At 46.6% G+C, this 25,047-nt stretch overlaps 1 protein-coding gene across 1 annotated transcript in view; it reads left to right on the top strand.

Annotated features, from left to right (window-relative positions):
- Positions 1-25,047, top strand: part of LOC105185233 (zinc finger protein 235) — a 65,348-nt gene that overhangs the window by 14,200 nt on the left and 26,101 nt on the right. The window lies entirely within an intron of this gene.

The following is a 25,047-nucleotide window of genomic DNA, read 5'->3' on the forward strand; positions in this document are numbered from 1 at the left end:
AATGTTATTTCTCTTCCGGTGTTATGCCACGATCGAGTTGTATTTCCGATTCAGACTCCCGCGAGACTCGTAAAATTACAGTAGTTGCTTGGCTGACGAGCGGATTATTCTCTTATCGTACGGCGTGAATGTCCGATGCAATTTCATCCGTTATATAATTTCTGAAACGTTCTCTACTTCACTGAACTGTGTCGCGTGCAGATAATTTTAGGATTTATTACTTGGGCGACGTTGTGAGGACACAGGTCCTTCGTCGATCTCTTCATACGCGCAATTCATACGCCGAGGTCGACCTTCAGCCGCGAAAAAGCAGAAGAGCTCTCTGTCGGCTGTTTATGTAAAATACAGTAGGAGAGAACTTTCTCTTCTCGTCCCGTTGCCGTGGTATCCAATTTTCAGAAGAGACTCGATTACGTGTCGAGCGCCCCGGACAGGCGCCCGATATACACGCACCTAGAATCGACTGTGTTCCCTGCATATGCATTCCCGTATGTAGCGTTCGCACGAGTGTCTCTCCCCATCCGAAAGCAAATCCTTATCCCGCGGTCCCTAAGTCCCCCAGGCCACCATCCGAGGCACTCAAGAGTATTGCCGCTATTTTCCGTCTCGCGTATTACGCCGTGGCGCGCATTTCGCGATCCTCCAGGAATGTCATTTACACGCGACGTGTTCCCTTTGACATGTATCAATATTTATTCTGACCTATCAGCCGCTCCGAAAATCTTTCAAGATATCGTTACATTTACAACACTTGACTTCTTGCGTTTCAAAAAAGCTGCGCCGCGTATAAATGTGAAAGTGTAAACGTACGAACAATAACGCCGGAATATTCAACTTCTTTTATTACAACGCATGATATCTCCTGAATAAAACTTTACGATCAAATAGCGTCCCGAGGATGAAATATTCACATGCGGTTAATACCATCAAGCCACAGACAAGAAGCGTAGCCTCGCGCTATAATGGATGAAATTACGGCAAGCGAAAGCACTCGTTGAAAGTTCGGCGAATTCGTTAATTATTCGCGCAGGACGTGGAAGTACGAAGAGCGAAGTCGAAACGAAGTTAACCGACTCCACGCATCAATTCCTACGTGGCACAAAGCAAAAACACGCGGTACATTCGCACGTATTTCATTTGTATTCGGCCGGAGGAAATGGCACGGCCTCTGATGTCTCTTGCTGACGCGCCCCGAAAAACCTTTTCTACTCCACCGTCGTCTCTTTCCCGTTCCGTCCGGTGGGGTTCCCTCGGCCTGCGGAAACTGATCTGAATGCGTCCTACGTATTTGCCAACGCCCCCGCGCTCTACGTCTTTTCAGAGTCGGCCGTCGGCAAGCACTCGCCGTCACCGCCGCCGCCGCCGCCGCCGTCTCCTCCTCTCGCGCACGACACGTTTCATCCCCCTGCGAATAAAAAGTCGCGTGTTCACGTGAGTTCGCCTCGTGTTTGGGGGAGGGCGAACCTTCGTCCTGCGAAATCGTCGCACACGCAAGCGACACGGTCGTAAGATTTAGAACCGCACTCTGCTGGCAACACGCTTCTCGACTCCGCTCCCGTCGATGACATCGCGCGACTAAAAATGTGACGTGAAATTTTGATTGTTCAAAGGGGTGGTAAAAACCCGGGTAAAAACACAATCAGTCAAATTCGTACCACGATAATTTGCGTGCCCGCAAATTACGTATGATTGTTATTGCGTTAAATAACTCATTGATGACAACTCATCAGTTGTTTTATAATTGCAAGTTTGTGACCGCGGTACCGCGAGCGGTTGCGATCTCGCCGCGCCGGCTGCACGTTACGACCGTCGCATTCCTCAATGTAAGTCGCGTTTCATTAAAATTATACTCGTGACTTGTAATTACCGATCGGACTTGAACGCGAAACGAGAGCGTCCTTTTTCCCTCGGCGGATTCTGTCCCTTTGGTCCGCGCCCCGCGTATACCGCTCTGACAATGCTTTTAATTACCCGCCGCGGAGAGTTCGATGTACGGATCGAATTATAGGCCGCGGTCTCCGCCGACGTATGAAACCGGCGCTACCTCCGATTGATGCTGGGCTAATTAAAGTGCACAATTAGAGGAGGAATGATTGCCAGATTCGCCCGCCTCGACGGGACGCCCGTGAAAAAATCTCACAATTTATATCCCATTGCCCTTGCCTCGTATGTCATTACGAGCGAACTAAGAACTTGTAAAATTACGAACATTTAATTACACTGGTCACGGCTCTTCGTTTCCTTCTCTCTCGTGCGTTTCCATTCGGAAATCATCGACCATGTCATACGGCCGAGCTCCTTTCGCATGACTTTGTCATCGAAATTGCGCGCGGCTTAGCAATTCGCACTTCTTAATTGCGGGATTGCGCTATCTGCTTGGGCTGTTGGTTTCTGTGCCTTTCGCAAGGAATAAAAGAATCGGACATTCCTGCAGGCGTTCTCTCGTTTACGCTCGTACATCAATGTCACTTAAAGTCAGGAAAATTTCTCTTAACAATTTTTCTCGCGGGTGTAAAAGAAATTGTCTGCAAGTGCGCGCGCGCGCGTGTGTGGGTGTATTATATATATATATAATATCTCTCGGTACAATAATCAAATAAAATTTGTCATACGGATCATGTGTGGCATAGTAAATGCCGTTGTATCCTATCGTCGATGGTAATTGAAAAAAATCGTGCAACCCCGTTGAATCAAAAATAAATAATATTTAATCCTGAGTTAATTTATACATGTTTACACTAAATTGCATCCATTTTATTATTATTATGAAATTCTTGCATAATTAATAATTAGTCAATTCCATTTCGATTTCTTTGGTCGTCTGGTATTCTCTTAATTTGACAACAAAGATACGATAATTTCATCCCATTCTGACAAATATTCGAAACGGTGCCATTAATAACTAAGATTTCGAGCTTTCCGCCTGGGATCACAAAATTCCGAAGATTAATCTTCTTTTTAATTAAATCTTTTCTTTAATTAAATAACGACTTTAGAGACGGACGGAGATATATGTACCAACTTCTGTTTCGATTCTCGTTACATTGTCGATTTCTCGACTGAAATTAAGTAATTCGCGGTAGCGCGGATATCCTGAATTTATTGTTTTAAAACATTTCTGCGAGATATTCTCATATCTCGTATATAATCATAAAAGGATTCTGCATTATTTACGTAAAAAATTTTCTACGTAAAAATCCAATAAGTCAAATATGAATTTTGCGATAAAAATCTTTTTGAAAATCTTAGGACATCACGGATTTATATATTCAACTGAACTATTCAAAGTACACAGATATGAGACGTGAGGAACGATTGATGTATAGACGCTGGCGGCGCGGCACGTAGTGAAACGCGCGTACGAAGTATTGATTTTCCGCATTTGTCAGAACGCCGATGTAGTACACGCGTGTGGCGAAGCTGTCACGTTCGACTACAATGTACCCTCGTCCCCTTCCGTTTCCGATGGTTGTAGTATCCCATACACCATGGCAGCGTGTTCGGTACGCGACATTCATGCAAAAAGGATGCGTGGGTGGTTCGGTTCGGCAGTCCGGCACGGCCACGTGCAATCTCCGAAAAGTGCAGTATCGGGACGAGACTTATGAGGGCTACACGTGAATACAGGCCATTATTCCGCGCGATAAAGCAATTTTCTCGCACTCACGGAATTATGTTTCTGCTATTTAGCATCGGTTAGGTATCGTGCGGAGAGGAGAGAATCGAGAAAAGGGAGAAACGCGGGTAATACGAAATAGGAAGAAAATGGAAGGGCGGACAGGAAGAGAGGGAGAAGGCAGGGGTGGAAAATTCCCGATAGGGAAAGCTCGATGAACTACTGCGAGAACGGACGGTCGAGCGAGCGAGCGAGCGAGCGAGCGAACGGAAATGGAAACTTCGCCGATAAAATCGTTGTTGCTGCAGCGCGAAACGATTCGTTATCGTCACCGATCGATCACCGCGCTGCTTTTTAGAGTCTACTTTAATCTCGCGCCGACTACACGAACTATTCATTCTCAAAAGTTGCTCGCGCTTTGCCGGCGATTAGAGGGCACGAGGAGTAATTTTCGCTTGCGCGACAATTTAAGGATTGTCTTGTGCCACAATGCCTCACAAAGAAATGCATTACATATCTCCTAGATTGCGAGATCTTCTTCCTCGACGTATCTCCCGCCCGACGTTACCATGTTTGTAGAGATACCGTGCATTTTCGTTATCCCGTCCTACGGTAAGTGTGCGAGTACATGCCCTTCTTCTCCTCTCGCTTTCTCCTCTTCCTTGAGAAGTAATCACAATATGTATGAGAGGCGAGAAGACAGAAATCCGTCGAGATACGAAGCTCACATAGCACTCAGTTTTCTCATTGGAATTGCAACTAGTTCGCCTCCACGGTGGACTACATACATTATGCCACGCCCACCCGGTATAATTTTAGGCAAAAAGTCAGGATTGTACCTCTTTGTACTTTGTACGTCGAAAAGCTTCCCTCCGAATTAAATAAATATTTTTTTCTTACGTCCTTTCTCTTCGTCCGAGAAACAAACAAAATCTTGCAAATTGTCAATTATAAGACAAGACGTGAATTCAGTTAGACATTAATGAGAAGGATCCCCTTCTTTTTGTTCTTCTTTAATTATTCAGTTTCACTCGCTCGCTATTTAAAGAGAGTATATTTACAGAAATGAGGTCTTTTGAAGAAAAAGGTTTCGATCATATAGACTACCTTCACTCGAAACGTCCGCTGCGTAAACCGACCCTCATTCGTAATCTTCCCTCTTCGATTTCGTACGTTTATAGTGAAAATAACCGCGACCATGTTTTAAAAGCGATAAAACGTATGTACGGAAATGCGAAGATCCAACCTTCCGCGAACTACCCCCGTTCCCATAAATATGGAGTTTGGTCGAGGGGCGGGCTAGGTGGGACGAATAATATCCGTCGTGTTTTCCTTAGCTTCGTTGAATTATTATACGATTCATGTTTCGAATTGACTTACAAAATATAAAAGCGGAAAGAGCGGGCTGTTATTGTACGGCGGGGGATCGCGAGCGGTGGGAATATAGGCGGGGGTGATATACCTCCGCGGTAAAATCGTGTGTTTTTACAGAATTGCGTCCGCGATGCTTCGCCGTCGTGAATGAACATCGCGGAAATGTGTACGCGGCGAATGGAACTGTCTGAATTACCAGCGAACAAAGCGGTCGGGCCTGAATCATGAAATACACGATACATAAATCTACGCGTGTTGAAGGTGTGTAATCATACAGGACGTCGCGATAGTGTGTAATCTCATTAACTTGCAATATCGAAAAACGTATAAACACGATGACGAATGTGATACGTGAAAATTTTAGGTATCGTTCAAACTTCGCGTTAAATCGAGAACCAGGTATCAAGTTTGTTGAATTCTATGCTCCGGTCATATTTACTCCATCAGGAAATGGATGACACCACGAGTATCGAACTCGTCAAAGTCCTAGACTATTCGAGTGTGAAATTCGACGCAACTAACGTCGCCAAGTACACGTCCTGAAACTTTCCTTCACCTTTGCGCGAGCCTTGTCCAGGGAAAAGGGAATATAGGCACATATGAGATCAGATTCGACGATCCTTCTGTCCGGCTGATCGGCTTCCCGAGTTTCAAGGAGAGCCAAAGCTGGAACCAATAAAAATGCCCGGCATTCTCCGGCTCTTACGGCTCATCCGCCGCTCCGTTCGTGGACCTTAGCACGCGCCTCCATCTCCTCCGCCCTCCTCCCTTTCGTCCCTTCGGGCCTCCCTCCCTTTCCATTCCTTACCTTTTCGTTCCTTCTGGCCGAATCTTCCTCCCGCCGCGCCGCGCTGTACCTTCCTTGTCCTTTCTCGAAGCCCATCAAAGACTAACCAAATATTTGGCGAGGTCCTCGCCCACCCTCCCGGAGGAAAGGGAGAAGGAGGAGGTGGTGGTGGTGGTGGTGGTGACCGCTCGGCGCTTTAAACGTTACTGTTTCACCCCACGCGGGAAACGGGAAAAGTGCGAGGTGGAGCTGGCTGGAAACTCTTTTGTATCAATTCCAAACTGTCGCAAGACGAGATCGAACGTCGTGTTGGTTTTCTCTTTCCTTCTCCCGTTTCTCGCTCCTTTTTCTTTTTACAGCATGCTCGTTCTTTTCGCGAACCGCTCTAGGAGTACGAGGAAGGAATGAGAAATTTTGAGGACCTGCGCGTTGCTATTTACAAGTAAATATATTTGTTGTAATATTTTGTATGGTTTTTATGGCGAGTTGCTATTTACGAATAATTATATTTGTCACAATATTTTGTATGTTTGAAGTTCGCGCATTTGTTATTTTTTCAGATTCTTCAAGAATTTAACCGATATTTTCCGTTACCTTCTTCCTCTCGCATTCGCTGTCTATTGAAATACGCGTCTCATCCTTGATTGATCCTCTCATTAATTAAACACAGGGACGATTTGCGCTGTCGCGTTTGAGGGAAAAATACGGCGAACCGATCGCGAAAGAAGAAACTCGTGGGGAGAGGAAAAAGGTGAGCGCGAGATCGCCTCGGTGGAGAACGTGTCGATCCGGATGATCCCTCTGCAGACTTGTCTTCCTCTTTGCGTCTCGTTTGAAATGTTCTGCATAAGGCGTCTCGTCATGAATATTCATGCAGCGGTGGACAAAGGAAAGAAACAGAGAGACGGGGGAACGAGATGAACGGCGAAATCGACAGGGGAATTTGTCAATAAGAAATCGAATCTGACCTTACTTTTCTTCTTTGTAATAGCATCGGCGTTCCATTCTTCGTGATCGCACCAGCAAGAAGAAGAGCGTCGATTTGAAGGGCGGTTTACGGTGTCGAGGACGTGTCTATAGGTCGCTGACGAATCTTATGTACCATGTTTTACCATCTTTGTACCTCTCACATATGTGTATGTGTATGTCCACTTCTTATTCACTAATACTAAATTTACGTCTCGCCATATACTCCGTTTCTCGAACAATTAATCGTGTCAATTGTAAAACTCATTTGTTTGCGCACACATGACAAACAATCTTTACGATTGATCGGTTTGTTGGCAAAACCATTACTCGTACATACTGATAATTTGCATAAATCAATTAACATTGATTTTACTCTTTCTTTATAACGATTTAAAACATCGCTCGCGACATTTTACGAACGCTCGCTAGTTTCGAAAACGTAATTTGTGTCGCTGGAAAGCTGGACGTATTGCTCCTCTCCTCGCAGAAGTTGTAACGAGGGACCCGTCTTTCTTCTTCTTCCTTTTCTCCTTCCCATCTCCATCCACCGCCTGGATTCACCTTCTTCTCCTTATTCTTCTCAGCATCCTTCTCGTCTGTCAGCATTGCCTTCGTATTGGTGGAAACGCTCCGGACTCGCGACAGAGGGTTCGTTAATGAGCAAATATAGGGTGTCCATTAAGTTAGCGACAATCGATGCATTGTACAATCCCTCTGTAAATCCAACGGTATTTACTGTCGGTGTGGACTCGCGCAAATTTTCGATCAGCGACAAACAACGACATTGTCAAGCAACAAAACGCGCGTAACTAGTTTTACATATATTTCTCCGCATTTTTAGACAGTTATTTCGTTGTAATTTTATTTTATTGTCCAGATGCGTGCGTAAAAATACAAAATTCTTGATTCGTAATTCATTATAAACCGGTTCTGTCTGCTGCCTATCTTTCTATTCATCTTATTTGCCACGACCTCTGCTTCCGTAAGAAAGGAATTACAATTGCACGTTTAAATAATCACAATATTACACAACCCTCGATATTATTTCGACATTAAAAAAAGAAAAGATATCAAATTAAAGGAGTTACGCTTAAATTATTCACCCACACACCGTCGCGTAATTATCGTCGCGACACAGATGTCAGTCGCAAACGAGACCGTTTCAAATGTTCGTGGGAGGCACGCTATCGTGCTTCGCGACAGCGATTTGCGGACGTGCCGAGTTTTGAGAGACGCCCGGCAATGGCCAGCTATGCCTTCTTAAGGCAGAAAAGAGCTCTTTGACTTTCTACCCGCCGATACGACTGGAGGCGCATTCAATTCGCTAACGAGCGGCCGTGATTAGCCGGCCACTGTCCAAGGGTTGCCTATCCCTCCCCATTCACCCTCTCATTACCCGCGAGCCCCGGTAATTTCACGGGACAGTCGGTCTAAATTAGCCGGCCAGTTTATACGGCGGGACGTTCGAGGCATTCCTAGTGAACCTGAAAAGCCGTCAACTCGAGCCGCACACCGCGCCGATGTGATCCGATTTCTTTGTCGATCTTTGTCGATCGGCCCGCTTTATACTGCGGGAGGCCTTGATGCGGCTGGAACCAATCGCGATCAATGCCGCAATCTTTACATATTCTTCGCGAAACTAGTTTAAGACCGCATAAAGACGGAAAGCGATGTTAAAATTGCCTTTACCATGTTTAATACAAATATGTTCAAGCTCATTTTCGTCTTGTACCGATTAGACGTAGTAAATGTAGCGGGAAGCTTCAATTTAAACGTTTAATATGTCCAATTAATCTATAGATTTCTCAAGGCACTAAAGTATGACATGCGCGAAGAAGTTATTCGCAATTGTAGTAACTAAGAAGGAATAATCGATGACTGAACAATCGTTTTGCAACCAAAAGGCTTCGTCTTGGACGAAATCGTTCGCAAATCGTAAAACCAGTTTCGGCTGAATTCAGAATCGCTTCAGAATTAGTCTGAGACGTTAAGCCCGGGGCGAAAACGGGAAAGGACAGAGAGGGTAGAAGAAGTAGCAGGGGCAGAGGAAGGGTGAAGACGGAGGGACAAACGGAAAACGAACGGAAGAAGGAACAAGGAAGAAAGTGTTCGGTAGATTGCTTCTGATAGATAATAAAGAGGGCATTTCTCTAAGGGATTGCTGCAGCGCGATGGTAACGGCGCCGTGTCTGACCGCTGACAGATATTATAAGTAATTTCACTGAGGAGAGGAGAAAGAAGGAAAAAAGCAAGGGTAGAAACGAATGTGCGAAGGTGCGACGTTGCTCGAGATTATGATTGTGCACTGCGACACCGGACTTGTAACTACGTCCTGATCTATATTCGCCGTTTGATCCTTTTTAATTTCTCACAGAGAGGAGATAATCATAGCCTCGTTCATGCCTAACTTGGCAGATAAGAATGGATCGTAACGTTACATTCGAGTACGTCTGCGACGTACATTGCGAGTTACGAATAATCTAAATGTGTTTACGGATTGTCCCTCTTTCGTATAAATTTAGTCTTACAGATATACTCCTAATACAAAGTTAAAAGATGGCCAAAGGGGTCGCGCAAAGTATCGCGGTTGAGTTTCTTTTTGTAATTTTGGAATAATTGTACGTACAAGCGCAGAATCGGTATGATTCTGAAATGTTCTCTATCTTCCGCAAGGATATCGCATCATCGAGCGATGACGATAGGACGTGTCGTCGTTAATATCCGTCCGGGTGCGAGTTTTACAACAAAGCCAGGGTCGGATCTGTGTCAGAAGGGATGAAAACTGGCTGGGGAGAGCTGGTGAGCACTGATAACGCGTGCCTGCCGGTTGTTATGTCTCTCGAGAATCCCGTTTTGGCCGGAAAAGGCGGGATAACTAGGCAGGCAAGTGGGGGCAGTTTAATTAAAAGAAACCTCCTCGTTCGAGGGCGCGAGATCGTGGCACGAACTTCAGTTACGGTGGGACGCGAGAGCGCTCTTCTTTATGACGGGTCCGCGCCATCGACGAAGGCCGGCGGATACATCTGCGCCTGTGAGATAGGCGCAAAAGCGTCGTATCACTAAGCGATAGAAAATTGCACGCACACGGCCCGCTTGTCTGATAGGACAAGCTTGAGCTTAAGCTTTTAATGTCCACGGACTCCCCGCATCTCTTGTTTTTCTTCCTGAAAAACTTTATCTCGCAGCGCACCGGTACTCGTAAGTGAAGACACCAGTCTAGAGAGATTCACCTCTCGGATAAAAGTTACCCGAGTGTGACGTAACTTATATTATTTAATCGTCATAATTATCGTCCGTTCCGGGACGAATGTCCGATGTCGACTTTAACGTTTGGCAAATTCGGTTACCCCCAAAATGATCGACGCGTTTATTCGTAAGGCTGTCGATAAAATGCAAAAACGCCGGTAAAGAGTAAAAAACTAATAAACGAGCAGCACGAGCGTCGGCGCGGGCGGGCGGGCTGCTTCCGGAGCGGAGAAATTGCTACTTCTTCTCAATGCTCGCAAATCATTTCTAAATCGAGAAAGTTACCGGGCGCAAGTTCGAGATATATTTTTGCGGCCTCGTACACGTAGCTGGTTAAACACACCGATACGCGCACATATACATACACACGTGTGTATTTGTAAACCAATATACTCGCGCAACTGCTCGTCATGTGTCCCGAATAAACGGCGAGCTCTCGACACGCTCCGGGATGAAACTATTCGGGAGAAAGATTGCGGAACTCCGGCGGAACTCCCGTGAACATAATTTTTGTATTGTTTGCGGGCTCGGCTATTATGGATTCCGCAAGAAGCACAAGACGGTATGTGCCGAAGTAGAACTGTAATAACCGAAATTACGGCCGAATATCACGGCACTTCACGGGATTTCGCGTTTCGCGAAGTCGCGTCGTCTCTTCGACTCGAGGTAATGTTCGCGAGTATTGAATTTATTACGCGGTATAAGAGCGTGATTTTAAGTTCGGACGCGTATGATGAATCCACACGCGTGAACTTGCGAGATAATTTGTTGGTATAGCGCCGTCCTTGATAGGCCATCTTGCAAAATTTAGATAACGGCATATTAGACGTATCAACTCGCGATCGAAACGCGATATGGATACGCCTTGGTGTACGCGGTGATTTAATTATACGCTATAATCACGCATTGTACGTTAATGTAACGTATAAATAAGAAAAGAACATTATAAAACGGCAACAGAGGCACTAACGGGACAATAGACATCGCGCTGCGATATTACGGCGATCGTTTTCAAGCCCAAATGGTGCCCTAAACGCGCATGTTCCGCGGCTCATTAAGCAAATGGGCCTTAAAACGCGCGATAAAAATCACCCCAGCGTAACATCCACCTCGGCGGTATTAGCATAAAGGGTTAGTCGGTGCGTCCCTTATGCATTACAATGAGTTTCACGCGTGTTAGCTCGAGTAACAGGTAGGCCGACAGGTGATTCTTCCACGTAACGTTATAATGGATCTGGCGATGCCTGCGAGCGAGCACTAGCAGCGAGGGCCGCCTGCCCCTACGAAGGGTTGCGAAGCGCCCTACGACGAGTGAATATGTAATTTCCGTTTCGTTATAACGATTAGACATGCGCTTTGCTTGCGATGTATCGGCTCGCAATTGCTCAGGTGGCTGTCGAGGCTGTTTTACTCCGCCTCGTTTTTAGATTTACGTGACTCGAGTGCGTTTCTTGTTCGAAACATAATTTTTATGCGCTTAGCGACACCCTGACTTGCTCCGCTTTTATTTACTTGCCGGTTTTTCGCATAATATTTTCCATAGTTGCTGCGCAGCGCGCGATCTTCTCCCTCGCCGCTACCTTCGGCGTCTTGTCTACGATTGTACTGAATTGCCAATTGCTGACAACTGCACTCAATCGCGCGGAATAACGATAACCATGGTAGTTCGAAGGGACGAAAGTCAGCATATTAGAATCATTCGTTGCGATTTTCGCTTCCGCGCAACAAGGACCGGTCATTAACGTCGTCTAAGTCTCTACGCTTGATTTACTCACATTTCGATTTGCGGCGCGAATTTTCCTTCGACAAATTCTGGAAACGCGCAGCTTCGCGTATCAAGTATGGACCATGGACGGATCGTATTTCTACCTCCTCCCCCTCCTATTTTTATTTAGAACAATAACGGGCATTGTCTTTATTTTTAATCGCGACGCCGGTCTCTCCCGGAGAAGTTGACGCCGCGGGGTATTCCGGCTGCGAACATCGGTTCTCCGATTTCATTCCCGTAATCCGTTCTTAAGCAGCGTTCTCCCTTTTTTTACGAGGCTCTAGCCTTCGTTCACGCTAGCCGGTCGAGATAACGCCAGCTTTATTATAGATTGACCCCGGGCACTCGACCCCTACCTTCCTCTCCCGCTGTTCTTTCTCTCTCTTTCTTTCTTTGTGTCTCCCCCGATGTCCCTGCCGGCAACCCCAGGGAACTCTCCCGTCTATCTCGAGTCCACACCCTTTGGACCATTTATCTCGATCGTTTGCATCGGACGAGCCCGCCGAGCTCATCGTCATAACGTCGCTGCTCACCTCCTTGTTACGCGATATTAAAACCACCCGATATTCCCGCGCTTCGCTCATTTGTCTCTCGAAATACAGCGAAACTCATCCGACGACATGGTTATATTATTTTCACGGTTGCACATGGCAAATACATCAGAATTTGAATACCAGACATGACGAAATCGAAAGAAAGAGAGAGAGAGAGAGAGAGGGAGAGAGAGAGAGAGAGAGAGAGAGAGAGAGAGAGAGAGAGAGAGAGCAAAAGTAACAATTGAAAATGGAATAAGATTCAACTTGTGAAGACACAGCCTGCAGACATCGACGAACGTCAAGAGGGCAGCGGCGTTACCGAGGGTCACGATCGAAGCGTGGAAATAAGCATTTCCATCGTGTCGTGCTCCTAGGCGGGGGTAGTCGGGCAGCCGAGTAAGAGAATGTAACCGAGGAAACGAGCGCTGTGCGCGCGGGATCGAAGAAGACGCGGAGAAGGGTGGAAAAGCGTCGTTCCTTACCAGGCGCGCCGCGGGAGAAGAGGGAGAAAGGCAGAGCGCGGGGACTCACCCCCTCGCTCAGTCGGTCGCTCGCACAGAACCGGTGGGGGATTGCCGTGTGGCAATCAATGCCGTTGAATTAACGCCTGGCTGCCCGTTTGCGGGAAAAGTAAGATTAAAAGAAAGAAGGAATGGACGCCAACTACCCCGCAGCGCGAGCGAGCGAGCGAGCGTGGGAGGGCGGGGCGGTGAGGGGGTGAGTGGGAAAGCGGGAGGGAAGGGGGCTGGTCGGCTCCGCAGTCGCCCTTATTTTGCTGCTGGCTTTGCCTTCCGTTTGGCGTCGCGGGCCTCAACGTCGTCGTGGACGACGATAACGACATTTTTATTTTTGACGGATGCACGCGTCCGATAATGGCGGCAGAAGCTCCTCCGTCGATACGCTTTATAACTCGTTCGTGCAAACGTTGCTTACTCTCTCGGAATTCACGTCAAGTATGTACTATAATCAAATGTTGCGTCACATTGGTCTAATAGGCCTGTGCGAGGCTTTTCCCGTTTGTTCGCTATTAAGATGCAGCATGTTGTTCAGGAGAATAGCACGTGCCTCGTGCTGTTTACAATATTTCAATAATTTTTGCATTCATTGCATAGCTGGTAAAATGGATTAACTTTGTAAGATTACCGTTGATTAAGCGCCGTTGATATTCTGGGGATGTTAAGAGGATCTCACGAGAGGCTTGAATCTTACTTTAGAATAGAGCTTGAGCTTCTTGGACGGAAGAATGTTTCGATCTTCTTGCTGAGACCCTTCGGAGTGGAGCAGCCGCGAGATATCGGCTTATCGGCTGTTTTGGCAGAATGTGTACAAGGGAACCGCATTGTTTATTTTCGCGCTTATTCAGCCGATCTCTGTTGTCTGTACCTGCAAGCGCTCTCGCATTCATGGCGTACGAGCAGGCTTTTTTGTTACCAAATAATTTATAATCAAGTCTTGATTAGGGCTCAATTTTTACTTATCGTAAAATGACAATTTTTAACAAACTCGCCAATTTTTCGAACAGATGAAAGAAACGGGCGATAGATTCATTAGTCACTAATGGAACTTGCGACAACTCAATATTTGTCAATTACCGTTTAAAGAGTTAACGCTTCATCTCAGACGCATCTCAAGACGCGTATGAGTCTCTACGCGCTGTTCCGATGAGCGGGTCGAGTAATTGCAGACGGGGGTTTTTTTCGCAAACGCACGGGCCACGCAGTATCGACTGCGCGCGCGATAATATTTCTCGGGCTGATATATGGTCGTGTTTTATGGCTAACACTTTTCTCCCCGCGGATCCGCGCTGGGTAGATCGTTTTCCAGGCGCGCTGGAAGCTCGTCTCAATCAGAGAGGGACTCGCTACCACCCGCCGCGTGATTGGTGGTAGCGATGGATCATTTTTTAAGTCTCACTGCCTGCTCCCTCCCGATAAGGGCGAGTCTTCAGGGTTGGTCTCATTCCAGAGTGGTCGCGATGGTCACGAGGGACGGACTGGGAATTAACTTTAAAGCCTCGTCATTGGCTGCCTCGCTCTATCCCTAGTCGTTTTGCATGCGCGCATGTGCGTTTGCAACCCTTTGTCGAAGGGTTGTAACCATCGCCCTTCTTCAGCCCTTATTTAAAAAGCTATCAGGATCTCACTGACTCTCGATTGGCGGATGCATCTGCTCGGGCGAGGGTGATTAGATTTGAACGTATTGCGCCAATAAGTTATCTTTTTACTTTTATCTTTATCAAGAAATCAAGATAATTAACTGGAAAAATTTCTTACAAGAAGCTCTTAGCAATTTTTTATGATTCACTTCTTCATACTTATTCTAAACCTTTCCTCAAGAGTGGTGACGATCGATTTGCTTTTGCGTCACAAATAAAGTCTTTACGTGCTTCTTTGCTGTTTAGTTACTTTATTTATGCTTTACGCAACATTTATAATAGAACCCTTTACATTTTGAAGCTATCTTATTCAGCAGAGAGAAACCCTCCTACTTTGCATACATCTCGCGCATGTGCGTGTACGACCCTTTAGAAGGGTGAAACGCACCCTTCCCTTTTGTAATTTAAACCGTGAAGGGAGTTTCTTCCTCCCGAGGCACTCGATTGGCTGAGACTCATTGCGAGACGTGATTCGCTATACGCTTTCAACCACTCCAACATGAAGGAGTGTTCAACGCACTAATCCTATCATCAATTTCGACAAGAGCACGAGTGCACGAAAATAATTTAGAAATTTCAAGTCGGCATCTGATTACACTTGAAGATGTCTTTGTCACTATATTTCTCGTTGCTCATTTTCTTTTTGATCGAGCGATTGCGAGATAAAGCCTCGTCATTACGGAATATTGGTTGGATTTAATCATATCTTTCACCTCGTCCTTTCGTATGCGACTGCGCTAATTCCAACTGCCTTTACTATTGTTGCCATAGTTACGACGCGAGAGAACGTGCTTGTGTGTCGGAGAAAATTGCCGGGGTTGCAATAGGGGTGGGCCTACGGGTGGTTAATGAAGCCAAATCCGTTTAGGATGAATATCGTGGGAGCGAAGCGAATCGATGGTTCGTTAGATGGTTTGCATTGAATGCGATGACGCGCCGCTACCTCCCGTGAAAACGTTTACTTAAACGTTTTGCGAATGAGAAATCGTTATAGAGAGCAGATTTAACGGAAGTACGAGAGACTTCCGATAATAACGACAAGGGATAATCACACGAGTATCTACAAGGCGAATCATATATATTAAACGCGGTATAAATTAATCTCTATAACACGTACAGATTGTATATTATTCCATAATGATCTTGTCACACTGTTACCGCACATGGCGTTCATAAAATTATACATTAAAATAATGCAAGTGTCGTAATGGCCTAATAGTATATTTAGCTAATAATAATTGTTTTACAATTAACTTCCAACTTTGTCGGGACTTCTCTGTTGCGCAATATCGCGATATGCCGACGGACGCTGTATTTTTCATGCGGTTTAACCAAGGAATCGGGCCTTCAGCACTTTGCGTGCTTGTGGGAGATATTCCGCCAATTTTCGCGAACACTGAGGGTGCTGATACTAACCGAAAGATCGCGTGAGCGAGACGGAGGTCGTTCCGACCACTTAGGATTTTCGGTCGCGTCGACGCAAAAGTGCCTCCTATCCGCCGTCAAGAGAAAGGTGAATATTTTCCCACAATTTCACGGGACGTGCTACGAAAAATGCAAAAGGCGAACAGAGACCATTTAATCGACCAAATGTCTCCGTTCGATATGAGAAGGCTGCGATGAGAAATCCCTCATTTCCATAAGATCGTTCGCGTATACGTAATTCACCGGCCGACGATCGGCCGTTTTAATTAAGGAAGTCACATACGCGCGTTCGATAATATCTCTATCCTCGTTGAGTCGCCGCGGGGTGACACCTGCCAACCGCGGCGAATGAACCTTTGCTCAGAGCTTAAATGCTCGCCTGATGAGGCGTTATCGACTCTTCTCGCACCGTCCGGTCGCGATCGCATCTCGCGGTGAACAGATTTTATCAGATTCGCCGTCATTAGCGAGGAAACGCGGGGATCCCGTGGGCGTTTCTTCGCGATAGCAGGCAAATTCTTTCGCTTCGCGCGAGAAGAATGCCGCATGGACGTTAATTAAATATCGCTGCGCGCTCACAGCCTGATTCTATATTTAGCGCGGGCATAATCGAGATCGTCTATCTGCCGCATTTCCCTCTAATTTTCCGCGGTGGCGCACCGCGTTCCTACATAACGCGCTCCGCGCTGGATGAGAGATCGCTGTTCGATCATCGATAAGGTGCGCTGTAGTTGAGAGATTTCGATGAAATTATCGCGGTAGCTGCTTATATACCGCGGCAGCAGCTTGTACCACGGCTGACCATAAATAAACATGAACGGACAGCTCTACTGGTGTGCAACATTTTTTTCGCCGTCTGCATGTTACGGTATCCTTATCGCCATCGAGTTGCCTTTTTCTCAGAGTAAGTGAGTCGGTCGCGCCATGTCGGCAGACACGTATTATTGCTAATGCACCACTATAAGCTCGTTTTCTAGTTTGTTTTTATAATACGCGGAAGCCCCTTTTATCTACATTCGCGCCTCTTAAATTTTCCGCAAGCGGACGCTACACAATTTCTTGTAATTAGTAATCGTTAGTAATCTGAGTTAACTGAATCGCTGATGACAGCATTGTTACACAAGTATAATAGATAATATTACTGACGCTATAGGTATAAGTGGAAAAAAAGACTTCATCTCACACGTTTAGATATTCGCGCATAGGAATCTGTATTATTATTATTATACTAACCCTTTTTGCCACGCTTTATTTTATATATATTTTTCGTAAAAATAAATAATAAAAGAGATTCTTAACGCTTTCAACACGATAAAATAGGAATAAATATCGGCTTAGTTTTAGGGGAAGTAATTTAAACTCGCGCATGCGTTGCTTAATTGAGATTGATTCACTTTAACAATTAAGGAATAAAATTTATCAAGTATAATGTGAGATCGGCGTACTCTCCATCCTAAGGCTGCTCAAATTTATGAGATAAAACATGACTCGATAAAAATATAAGGGCTTGCTTCCTTGATACGGTATCTGTTGTCTCATATATTCCTTATGAATATGCGGAAACAGCTACTTGTTTTACGATGTAACGTGTTCCCCCGGTAGCCGTCTCTAGATAAATCTCGTAGTTGTCATAGATAAGCGGCGCAGAGAAAAGCATTTATTATATCCTTAGATTCTTAATGATTAATGTTATTTTCACCTTATGAGGCAGGCGCTTTTCACGGAGTTTTCAAGCTACCATGCTTACGCTTATCGTTGGGTGTCCGCCGCATTGTTAAACGTCACTACCATTTAAAACCACCGTTGAAATACAGCAAAGTAAAATACGTGATATATAAAATATTATTATTCTGTTAGCAATAAATAAAGCTCTGTTCAAAAAAGATGCCAATTCGACTCATAACCATCTAATAATCCAGGAGGCTTGGGACATTTTCAGAGAGAAAGAGAGAAAGCTGGCATTCGAATGAACCTAGATTCGTTAATGAGCTAGATTCTCGTTAAAGACCAAGACGTACGTCATACCTTAGATGTGCGATGATAGCCCAGTAATATAGTAAACGAAACGAATGGCGTATTTAACCGGCTTTTAATAAATTTATCACGGCAATTATTCTCCACTTTACGCTGCTACAGTCGGCGAGCCAGTCTCTGGCCACTTGGCTTTTCCCCTAATTATCCGCGAACAGACAGAACCCGTCTACCATAATGTGTGCCTCGAGATTCGATAAAAATCGCCTTCTCTCTTTTCCCGCCGTGCGCCGTGCTTAAGCGTATGCGCTTTTACCGTACAACGCATCCTTACCCCCGGTCGGCGTTTGCGCCGCGATCCGACTCTCATCCGGATGTAAGTACGTCATTGCCGGCGGCCGTATGAAAATGCATCTGCTAAACGCTATCGCGGTCGTCCATTAAGACGGACTTTTTATACGGAACGTGCGCGCCACGGGGTTCCTTCGGGGCTTGCTAATTAAAGTAGCCGCATCGCCGGGTGCTAATGAGCAGACGCAGTCATAACTTAACGTCGGCAATTACCGCTGCTTTATTGCGCTCCGCGTCAACGTTATCGATAAATGCAGATCTGTTCGCGCGGGGGGAATCGAAAAATGTGCTGGCGCGCGGGCGATCGATGGCTCGCGGATGGCGCGCGGCGGCGTTCCCTCGCCGTGAACACGACGAGCACGTGGCACGTGGTTTGTGCTTTTTAATTCCGCGTCGGTAACGCGCGATAAGACGAACAATCGACGAACCGGAATGGGATCCGCGATGTGAAAGCTCGCGTGTACTTTCGACAAGCGCGCGCCGTCTGCTGCGCGCCAGGTTTCTCTCTGACGCGATGCTCGATCCTGAAGTTTCTCGTAACAAGTCCCGGCCGAGCGCCTCCATCCATGCTCCTCGAGCGATACCCTGTCTGTCTGACGACACTGCTTGGAAAAATCATTATCGCGCTTGCTTCATTCGCGCATAATTTATTCCCGGCAGCTCGTAGGGTATCGACTACCGACCGACTGCCAGTCGCTCGACATCGAGTGCCTCTTCCGGAACGTAATATATCCGCGTGGAGAAGAAGATCGAATCCGGCTGGCGTAAGCTAAAGAGCGGACCGTAAACCTAAAAAGACCACCGGGGGGGGGGGGGAAGTAGCGTGAAAACTGGACGGCGCGCAAGATGGTGGCTCACACGTGTTCATTAATAGCATACGTCGGTTCCCGCCGATGGAGCCGGTGGTGTTCCAGGGGCTTTCGTGCGCGAGAGCACCGTCCCTTCGGTCGCAGAAAAGTTGCCGGCAAGTAAAAGCACGAACATCGTCGCCTCGCCCGCAATTCCGAGTAACTTCGCTTTACCAGTCGCCGTCGTCGCCGCGTTTCTGGCTCGCGGAAAATGTATCTATCCGTAAACTTGCTTCGGGACGTACAGGCGCTAGCCACCCACCGTGTGTGTGTGTATGTGGCGCGCGCGGCTATGTACTGCCGGCGCGGCGATGGGGCCGACGGTTGTCGAGATTCGGTGCAAAAAAGTTCGGCAAACGAGGAAATCTCGAAAACTGCGACTGCGAGAACTTTCTCTAACGATACCCGGCAGTATCATCGCGAGCTTAAACGCAGTTATTACAAGTCCCGCGCATTGCGCTGCGCTGCGCTGCGCCGCGCCGCGCCGCGCCGCGCTGCCGCCGATCGATCGATCGCGACAGGGACTTGCGTTGACAGTTTTTAATAAAGACCGGAGATATTTGCGACGGAATTTCGTGATAGAATCAAGTTTGGCCGCTTCGTACTGATTCAATATATGCAGCTGCTCCTGCATATGGAGAAAAATAAATATACATAAATTAATGTGACAAATATTCATGTACACAGATGGAATTTACGCTGCCCTTGCAAATATAAAACTGCAACAAATGAAACGAGCGGAGAAAAGTATGCTGGACGGCACAACTTTCAATCTAACGTCACATCTAAATATAATCCGCCGGGAATCTATTCAAGCCAAATTGCTCTGCGATATTTGATCCATGTAGTCACGTCTTGCAACGACGCTGCGTGACGAAGATCCCGAATTTCCAGCAGCCGGATAACCAGCCGGTGGCACGAAATTACGTCGAAAGGAAAAGGATAGCCGTAACTCATCCCTGCCCCGGAGAACGTTTTTAGGTCGCGTAGTAAAGCGGGGATGTCTGGATGCTGCCGCATCGATCCGATACATCACGGGGGCATTTACATCCCCCCACTCGCCCCCGTCTTACGCTCCCTCCCGCGCTCTCTCGTCCTCTCTTTTTCTCTCGCGAAGCTCCGTCTCGACCTTACCGCCGTACCGCCGGGGTGGTTTCTCCCGTGCGGCCGCTTATGCCGCCACTTTCCTGGGGGCGCTTGCGCGGCTTTCCCTCCCTCTTCCCGACTCCGCCACGTCTTTGCAACTACCAGGACCCCCTCGCAACCCTCCTCGTTCTCCTCCGCCGCTTCGTCGTGCCGCTCGACGATGCAACGGCCATTGTCTACGCGTCAAATCTTCCCACCCCCAAAGCGGAACAACACTCCGCCCGGTCGGAGAGGAGCGGTCGTTTACACGATTTTTGGGACTTCCGACCGACGTACGATCGAGAGCGTCCATGACGGCGATGTGCTCGAGAAGAATGTCGCATCCATCGGGCGCGCGACGGACGAGATGACGATCGAGGGAGATTTGCTCGCACGCGAAAATTCGAGACTTTCTTCCGGCGCGCCTCGGCATTCACTCGTAGGTTTCGCCGATTTCTGAGATACTTTCTTCCGCCATGGGATCTCCTCTCTTCGCACTTGCACGCGTTGTCTACGAATGCAAGGGACGAATTATGAAACAATATTTAATTAATTTTAGTATCTTTTTTTAGTATTCCTGCGTAACGTTTAAACATTTACGCACACACACACGTACGCACATGAAACTGTTACAATGTTTTCTCGTTTTTAATTAGCGTTATTATTGCTACCATTTCTACTTACTACCGTTACTACTTGCACCGCTGTTGTTACTAGTCTACTTTTACTACGTACGACCTCGTAGCTGAGCCGCAGTGGATTTCATTACGAGTAACGTACGTACGGATGCGATTGTTTCTGCGCAACAAACTCCGCTCGCCTCGCCTCGGGTCTGGGAAATCGCGCGGCGTTGTAATAAATAAATATGTAATGACGACACGCGCCACATACCGCGCGGAAAATGCCGATTCGCTAGATTTTTACGGATACGCGCATGACTCGCCCGCGTCTCATCAGCCGGTCGTGCGCCATGCGTGCTGTAATATCAAACAGACCGAGAGTTTTTCATTCTGATTGCTACGCGCCGCGCGCAATTACGAGATAGTATCGTGCGTGCGTATTTCTAACGGGGAACGAAGTCGCGGGAAAACGATGTCGTGCACACACGAGCTTTCCCGCGGAATCTGCCTCGAGAATACCGTTAAAGAACCTTCTTACCATCTTACCATCCTTTCACTGCACATTTTATATCTCACGTTTAATGTCGATTAGAAGTGCAGCGCGCGGCGAATATTCGTCATTAATCGTTCGTACAATTGCTAGAACGCATATTTACCGAATATTCTGCTAAACTGATCCCGATGAGCGATTGAGTAATTTTGCATTATATTTATGACTTTCTCTCTTATACGATTGAACTAAACTCGCCGAGCTGTGAAAGGTGGAATTTACGAATCGTTAGTGTCGTCTTATATCTCACGAGGGGTGGCGTAACGGTGGTTTAGCATTCTGAGGGCAAATTATTGGAACTCGATTCGAAGACCACGCCCAAGACGATTCTTTAAGCGAGCCAGTATCAGGAAGCAGAAGGAGCCTCGGCTACACGAGCCGAGGAAGATGACGAAGAGAGCTAGGGCTAGGGACGGATAGAGAGCTGAAGGGAGGGTTGGTTCTTTGTCTCGGAGACTCGGATTCTGGAGATAGAGGCTAATTCCTGGCTGCCACCCCTCGAGGAATGTTCGACCTCCACCCTGCACAGGCTCTCCTCTCGTCCACCTTTTCGTCCTTTCGTCCTCTTCCTTCGCTTTGCTGGGTACTTTGATGTTCCTAATTTGATTGAAGGAATCCGCCGTACGGATCCTAACTTCGTCTTTATTGATTGCTGTTTTGTTCAGCGCCCGTTGTCGAAAAGCCGAAAGGTAGTCGCGCCGTAAGATGCAGGCGGTATCTAATCCGAAATCCTTTCGACGTGACGTTTAAATTCCGTTGATCATCGGTGCCATTGTTCGCGTCGCGCAAAGCCCTACGACTCGCTACTTTGTTCGACTCGATGGAAAAGGCGCATTGCACAATATACGGCGATAAAGTTACGGGAATATCGAAGACAATGCGCATTTACGGCTAATTTACTTTTGCATTCACGTATAATACGACGGGATATATAAATAATATAGATTCCGTACAGATATGGAAAAATGGTGTGTCTTACACTTGGTCCGCACCAAGGTCGCACCTTGGTGGTCGATCGTAAGGTTGAATGCCTAAATATTCGGCGACGGAAGGGAATAAAAGCGTAATTCGTACTTGTAAAATCGATCAAACTAACGTAGCGAGTTATTCGTTGCAGGTTCTTCCGCATCACCCGAAGGCCGACCCTTCCCGACACAATTTTTCTCAGCGCCGGCCTTACGTCTAATACTCGAGGCAACTTATGCTAGCGACAGTTATTACGTCGTAACTATCAAGACTCGTCGAAAATTCGTTTTGATTATATCGAAGTCGCCGGCGGCGTCCAGCGATCGGGCTTCTAATCTGATTCGAGCCGCTTATACGGAACCAAATGTCGATATCCACTCCGGCGTGGACTTCAACTTCCTTTTTTCCCCGGCTCGTCCCGCCTGCCCCCGGCCCGTAAGGAAAAAAGGAACGCTATCAGAAAACTCGATAAAGGGGGGTCCGCGAATTTTCTGCAAAACCGGAGAGACCTCGGCCGGGAGCTGCGCCGTATCTTATCGTGAAGCAGACGTCCGCGGCAGAATCCCGGACTCGGGCATCCCATATAGGTACGTACCTGTATTATATCTGCGTCGTTCACATATCTGGATAGAGCGCATCATATTCCCCGTATCTTCTTCTACCTACCCACCGCACTGTATCGATACGTCGTATCGTCCGTATGTATACGGACGGAATATCGTGTGTGCACGTGTATCTATATTATATCTCGCGAAATATCGAATGGACGTCGTATCTTCTCGTCGTCTCGAGTGGAGACGCTGCGCTACGGGATATCTTATAGCGCGACCCAGAATGTGCGGCGGATTACTTTCGGCGGAAGTGCTATTTATTGCGAAATTTCGACCTTCGCAAATTGACACACGATTTGTCAGGGAGGAGCGGTCGAATCTGCATAAATTCGCAGCAAAGATTCTCCCCCCCCCCCCCCCCCCCCAAAAAAAATTCCGCGAATTGACACGTGAAGGAAAGGCTGTAATTAAAATTGACGGGCGATAATGACAATTCGACTCGCATATTCTATATTGTGTCGTATATTTTTGTATTCCTCTGCATATCAATTTTTTTTTATCGGAGCGGTAATTAGCCACGAGGTCATAACTGGCACGTCTCTGAGCGTGATCATCGTTCACCAATTAAAGAAATAAATTGCGCTATGTTATCTTACCGTGTACTCGAATCGCGCATGCATCCTCGAATACATCCTCAGCTCGGTATAATGCGCTTTCGAAGTACCGGATGGACACCGGCCTCTTTTTTTCGTTTTCTTCTTCCTGTTGTGCAGTGCATACGGCCCGTATCTCTCTCATAATAGGCATTCGCGTGTATTTGTGCACGAAATACACACCGACCTGTACGTATCAGCAAAGTACCCATTACCAGTATTCGAGCGGTATTAATCTGCTCGAGCTAATTGCATGTCGATTACAGTGATCGTAACGAGTGCCGATAAATACTGGAATCAAAGTGAAAAGTTTCCGCTCCAAACGTTTTAGGCGGTGCGTGCGATACTGAGTGCTGGAGGATGGAGGTTGTTTTGATCGATGTAAAATATCGCCGGGTCATTGGCGAGATATTATTCTGCTTCATAACACGCGAGATTCTTCTCTCATACTTTGCGAATCGAATTACAGGAATTATAGATGGTCCTTTGTAATTGTATTTCAATAGTGCTATATTATCGAGACGCGCACGTGATTATTAAATCGCAACTCTGCGAAACAAATATTTACTTTATGTGTAAATTTCACTACAACATACAGAACACTATGCGTGTGTATATCGTGCAATGTACCAAAAACCGTAATTTATGCAGACTGCTCGTCAAGATATAAATTTGCACGAAAGGGATTTTGAAGTTTATGATCTCGTACAATGATTGACTTAAACTATTGGATAAGCCGACTCATCGTAATTCGTGCATCATTGCGTTAATATTTATTTTTTATATTAATAAATGTACAAGTTCTTATACAGGGTGTCTGGGATCTTTTGGTAAAGAAAAATTGTGAGGATTAATCGGATCAAACTGAGAAAAACTGAGAAAAAAGTCAAGTACCATTCTGCAAAAATCACAATATTAAGTTATTAAGTTATTAATGATTGAAAGTGACCACGTCTAGAAGCTCTTTTAATTTTTAACTTGAAAATTTGCGTACTTATTTGCAAAATAGTACTTGACTTTTCTTCTCAGTTTCATCTGATTAATCTTCACAATTTTTCTTTTCCAAAAGATCCTGGACACCCTGTATATACCGAGATATATATACAAAACAATCTGACGATCGGTCCGTCTCGTCTATTTCCGCTCGAATTTTGCAAAAACGGCCGCGGGCATGTCAGGCTGCGGTTGTTCCCGAGGACGGGAACGAGAACGGTTGAGGATGGAGGGCGGCACAATGGTATTACTAATGATTTTACTTCGGGCAAGCAACCCTCAGGGCCGTCATATCGATACGATAGGATAGCGCGATACCCGGACAGAAACGCCGGTCGGGATAAACCAGGAACCGCCGAACCCTCCCCTTCCGTTTCTACTGATGGCGTAGAACGAAAGAGAGAGAGAGAGAGAGAGAGAGAAACAGAGAGACAGGAGTCGAGTCGAGCTCAGGGATTACGTCTACTTGATCGACCTCGGCGACTATCGATGATTTCGTTTACCTCAAATGGAAAGGAGCGAATAAAGCCGCAGCAATGGTAT

This window comes from Harpegnathos saltator, unplaced genomic scaffold, assembly GCF_003227715.2.
Source record: "Harpegnathos saltator strain DR-91 unplaced genomic scaffold, Hsal_v8.6 scaffold391, whole genome shotgun sequence".
In the NCBI taxonomy this organism is placed as follows: Eukaryota; Metazoa; Arthropoda; class Insecta; order Hymenoptera; family Formicidae; genus Harpegnathos; species Harpegnathos saltator.